The sequence below is a fragment of the Urocitellus parryii genome, chromosome 2, assembly GCF_045843805.1.
Source record: "Urocitellus parryii isolate mUroPar1 chromosome 2, mUroPar1.hap1, whole genome shotgun sequence".
In the NCBI taxonomy this organism is placed as follows: Eukaryota; Metazoa; Chordata; class Mammalia; order Rodentia; family Sciuridae; genus Urocitellus; species Urocitellus parryii.
In genome coordinates, this window is record NC_135532.1 from 72833303 (window position 1) to 72839271 (window position 5969).

Consider the following 5969-nt stretch of genomic DNA (forward strand, 5'->3'; position numbering starts at 1 on the left):
TAAAAATATCTATCTAAAGTAAGTTAATGCAAAAAGGATTTCAAAACTATTTTTTTTCCTGGATATAATAAAATGGTGTTAGAAACAATATTAGTACCCATAGAGATTGTTGGATTATGAAAATGTATATTGTGTATTATTGTTTCAATAAATATAAAAATTTTGTATTTGATAGGGGTCAAGATTGCAGTACCAAAAGCCATTAAAACTGACTTAAAACTCTGTATATGAGATACCATCTATGAAGCTAAAACTAAGATTCTATAACTAAATATTTAAATGTTGTCTAAAAAACAAAACAAAACAAAGAAAGATTTCCAGAGTCACTGTTTGGAGAAATTGTATAGCAGTTTACAATGATGCTACTAAAATGAGTTCCAAATGTATGGAAAGTAACTGTGGCTTTTGAATGTTATTTTAAAAATCACCAAGAATGATCATAACTAGTAATAAATTCACCAAGGCATCAATTTATTTGAAATTTAATTATTTTTCTTTTTATTATATGTGATACTTACTAAAATCATTACATTTGTCTATTAAAGCATCTTGGTATCCTCAGCTCCTATCCATTTCCTACTGTATTTTCAATAGTTTTGTTAAAATTTTCATAATATAGTCATTTTCATATATATATTATCCCATAGAGTATTGCTGAATAAAACATTATCAAACTGATAAGAACAGATACTACACTTGATCTTCGCCAAAAGGCCTAGAAGCAATACCATTATTTAGAATTTTTAAAATTAGAATTTATAGTGTTCCAAGGATTTATTTTTATATAGTATGTGTATTACATTTTTATCAAGTAGACAGTGGAGGATTAAGAAAATCACTCAGCTCTGTTGAGCCACCAGGAAACTGAGCAAAGGATATGGATAAACCAATGTTTTAGAAAAACTTGTAAGAATGGTGGTCACCTTTCCTTTAGTTCATAGAATAAAAATGCCAGGAAACAAAACATCTGCTTAGAGATGAGAGATTTATTTTCTGGAAACATTTGTTTTCTTTTTCTTCCCATGAAACAATGGAATCTGGGATGCAATAGTAAAGTCCAGAGTAAGAAGTTCAACCAAAAATAACAGGATTATTTATAACCAGGTACAGTGGTGCAGCATATGATCCCAGTGATTCAGAAGACTTGCAGGAGGCTTGCAAGTTCAAGGCCAGCCTGGGCAATTTAGGGAGACCTTCCTTCGAAATAATACATAAAAAGGACTGGGGGCTAGCTGAATGATAAAGGCCCTGGATTTAATCCCCAGCACAAAAGAAAGGAAGGAAGGAAGGAAGGAAGGAAGGAAGGAAGGAAGGAAGGAAGGAAGGAAGGAAAAAAGGAAAAAAGGAAGGAAGGAAGGAAAAAAGGAAGGAAGGGAGGGAGAGAGGGAGAGAAGGAGGGAGGGGAGGGTTGAAGGAAGGAGGGAGGGAAGGCAGGCAATAAAGCAGGGAGGGTTGAAAGTCTCTGTGTGGGACAGCTAGAGTACTGGTCTTATTTTCTCATCCAGTGTGCAGACTGAGAACAGGGTCCTTAACATCCAGAGAAAAGTTACCGGGACATTTCAGTTTCATCCATTGGAAAATCGAAAGGTCTCAGGAAAAACATTACTATAATCACAGCAACCTGAGATTAAAATACTGGATCCATTTGCTTATTGGAGTAAGTGAACATTTCCCTTAATGGAGAGCTGTTAAAAGTAGATTATAACATCAAAAACCATTCTCTGGGAATCTGATTCTGTTTTGGAGATTGACAGGAACTGACTTTATTGAGGAGTTTATCTCAGGATCAATGCCTGGGTGTTAAGAAGGAAGCAGGATTGAGCAGAAAGAAATGTCAAGCTGAAGTTCAGTTTCAACAAAGGCCTGAACTGTTTCTCGGGGGATTCTGGATCTAGGCCATCATAGTTTTACTTTATGCCCAATCATTAATCAGTGTTTAGTTGGGGATTATTCCAAGAAAAGTTGGTGACTTTTCTTGAGGTGACTTTCTTTAGCTGAGGTAAATAATGGAAAGGGCTCTTCATTTTCTCATTTATAACTAAAAGCTCTTGGCTGCTCCCATTACCAGAAGTTGAGAAACTGAGGAATTGAGTTCTGCAAAGAAAATATGGACAACATTTGAGTTGTCTACCGCAACCCATCTTGATTTGTCACAATTTTATAAAGTCTCAGCAGTAGTAACTGAAGCTTTATTGTAATTGTGTCACAATCTAATTCTCCCTTTGCTGAAACTTATTTTCTTAGGTTTTATGCAACCATTGATGCCAAGAGCATTTTCCAATAAGATGTCCAACTGAGTCTACTTTCTGTGAAACACAACCTAGTATGCACTCTGAGTGACCTGCTGAATTCATACTTTCAAAAACCTGCAGTTTGGTCTCTATAGACTTAAGGGTTTCTGGTTCCTAGTCAGGAAATTCTTTTCCAGACACCACAGTAAGAGTCCCATTAATCCTCAGATTAAGACTGTCCTTTCATTTCTAACTCCCTGTGTTATTAGATTGTCAGGAGAAAAGTCACAACCAGTCAGGAAGGATTAATTCTGTTTATCTGGATACAATATGCTCTCTGCAACACACAGGATAAGAAATTTACATATAGCATCGAGATGATCAACTTAATGTGTTTTTCACTCTCCATTTCCATTTTTATGATAAATTGATAAGTGCAGTATGAAGGCCTGAGATTGTCATGATGCACACAGGCTAAAGTCATGCAGCTGTGAAGATCCGGGTCACTCCACCTAGTAAACCATCTATGGGCAGAGGTGCTGAGAGTAAAGAATGTCTAGAATAGATGGCAAAGGATGAATTTGGCAAGTACCAGTTGTGGTCTTGAAAGGTGAAAATAATTATTGTTTTTTTCTTCTAATAATTATAATATAAATTTTCCTTTGCAAAGAAAATTTAAAAAGTAGTTTTAATAAGCTCTAGTTAATTGATTATGATATAAGATATAATGCAACCACTATACAATGGGGAGATCAATAAGGAAAAATCAATAGATTTTTGGATTAAAAAATAGAAATAAAAGAATTCAATAGTAATCATTTCTAATAAACTTAAAAACTTCATATGAAGGCTCTCATGTTATTATTTCATTATTCACAAATGAAATAATATCCTCAAGAACATAGGGGGAAAAGACCTTAAAATAAAAAGTGTATGACTCAGAAAGTATCTCAGAAAACAAATATATAAAACCTTGTGGTAAGACTTACATCTTGACAAGTGATACATTATACAGCATTGCTAATTCTCTTTTCAGACCCTAATCTACATGATGTTCATATGATGTCATAAAACCAAAAATTAAATTAATAGATCTGACTTGCATATACAAATCTTAGGAAAAGAGAATAGAAGTAAGCTGTTAAGAAAATGCCAGCCTACGTGAGATGAAGAATGGTTGAAATGCGTGGAAATTTGAATGGAAAAGAAATGGTTAAGTTTGCTCTTTTCTTGGTTAATAGCCTTATATATCAGTATTTCAAAGTAGAAAGTAATATTGTTTGAGAATTTGACTGAAGTATTCCAGGATGGCTGCAGCATCCTTAAAAAAAAAAAAAAAAAAAAAAAAAAAAAAGGGACAGTATAACTACCTTGCAAGGAAATTGATGAGCCCATTTTTTTTCTTGTCTTTTTCTGTACTTTTTAATCCAGAGAACTAGATTCTTAGGTTTGAAAATGATAACTATAAATATAAGACTGTAGCATCAAATTATATTTCCTCAGGAGTTTCTCTTCATATCATCTAAACATTAAATATGATGCACAGTGAAGCCTACATATCCTTCCTAAATAGAAACCAGAATTCAAGATGATCAATACCTACATTTCCAGAGAAACATTGTAACTGGAATGCAGTGAAACTGGAGGAATTCCACCATAATTAGAAGCAAAAACAGATTTCCAGTTTCCAGGATAATGGATACACGTCATGGAAGTGGCCACCCTATCCTCATAGCAACAAAATGTCAAAAACTCTTTGTAGATCTATCAGAGAATTGAGGTCATTCATCAAACTGCTATACCAAAAACCGGAAAGGGGCAAATAGAGAAGCACAGCTCCCTGGAAAATGAAGATGCTGCCTCTGGAATCAGAAAGTGAGTTTTTGCTGGGGGTTGAGCATTGTTTACATTGAGATATTAAAAGCTCCATGGACCAATATCTTATGGGAATCTCCCGAAACCTTATTTTAGAAACCCTCCCATGTTCTCAGAATGACAATGATGAGCATCCTCTCCTGATTCTGGTTGTGGAAGGGGAAAATAATCACTTTAAATATAGGCCTATAGCATGTTGTCCTTAACAAAGAACATCCCAAGAAAACTGTTTTACTTATGATAAGGGAAATAACTAACTCCAGCCCTTTCTAGCTTTCCTTTTGCATATGAGAGGAGAAGCAGTAAAGTTGAGAAGCACTCATGAAGGTCACAGTCTCTAAGCACAAACCTAGTAAAAGTTCTAAAATTAATTATGGCCCCACCTCCTCCCATACCATTCTACCACGTTGATCAGGATATTTTGTAATAATAGGGATCACAACTGATACAACTGAAGGGCTCAGAAACGACTGAAGATGAAGTCTCTAGGGAAACATATGGTAGGTAACAGAGGAGACATAACAGAACCCTCCATGAAATTTCAGCCTCTGGCACATACAGTCTCAGCAGAGAGTAAATCTGTTCACTCATTCCTAGCCTAACTCATTTTATTAGAAAGGTATTATCATGAAATCAAAAGCAAACAAACCCATGACATTTTTATTTCCTAACTTTTACTTATTAGTCATTCTTTTATCTTTTTAGGACATTGTCAATCTTTTCTTATATGTTGACCATTTTTTTTTCCACTACAGAACTTGGTAAATTGATCAATTTCTTTAAATTTTAAAGTCCAAGAGTCTCCAGATCTTTGACATACTTATTAAGGTTCTGAAATTTCTCTGTCTCTTTACACTGTGGCTTTTGTCTTTTAGTCTGCCTTTTGATTACTTTGGTTGAAAGAGGGACATGGTTCGTTGAGTGTAAGAATCTAAGGGGACAAGGCCTTCAGTAGGAGATTTTTATGTTTTCCTCTCAGTGAGATAGGTTATGCTTCCCTCAGTGCTAGATGCTAAAGGACACATTTTTCCCTGTTGTTCCTGATGTGTTTGCCTGTGAATTCAACTTCAGATCTCTCTAGCGACTTCCCGAAGGTCCGAGGCATGTTCTTTCGGCTGAATTCCCTCATTATTATACAGGAGTGCCACAGATTAATGGCAAGGTCTGGGGCAACAGGACCTGCTGTACTGTACATTACTTATATCTCAGTCTTTTCATAAGCCTATGTTCTGGGTTGTGACTACCACCTGTGTTCGTCATTTGTGTTTGTTGTTGTTTTTTGTGGTTTGATTGGTTGGTTAGGTGTCTCCCCATTAGGTGTAACAAGAAGGCTAGAAGGGCTGAGGTTAGGTATCTTCTCCTTCCAGATGTGGAAGGCTTGAGGAGTTCATTTTATCTATTTCTCCTCCTTTAGGTCTGTAGGGCTCTCTGAAGCCCCAGTCTTTTAGGATCTGGGAGAGTAGTTTCTCTTGAAGACAGGCCTTACTCAGCCAACAGAACTCTCTCTGCATGTGTTTAAAATGACTACTTATACCCTCTTCCCCTTGCAGAGAGAGGAGGAAATAGTTCTCCAATCCACACACTTAGGATCTGATAGGTCTCCTATAGGTAAAGGTAACAAAAGTGTGGGCGACATTTCAAAATAGTTCCCCTGGCCCCTGGAAATTTTAACTCTCAAGACTGTCTACACACAGAGTATCCAAGCAATTTGTCTATTATAGTGTAAGTTTTCCTACCTCGCTATCTGTCTCTTCAATTTTTCAGGCAATGGTTTTCCCTTTGACTTCAATAACTCCCAGGATTCTAAGAAGTGTTGCTTACTTTTGGTTAGGTCAGTTCCTTATATGTTGGATCAGAAACTGT

At 35.9% G+C, this 5969-nt stretch overlaps 1 pseudogene; it reads right to left on the reverse strand.

Annotated features, from left to right (window-relative positions):
• Window positions 1–613: 613 nt before the first annotated feature.
• LOC113190776 (U2 spliceosomal RNA) lies at window positions 614–726 on the reverse strand (annotated as a pseudogene).
• Between the last annotated feature and the right edge of the window lie 5243 nt (window positions 727–5969).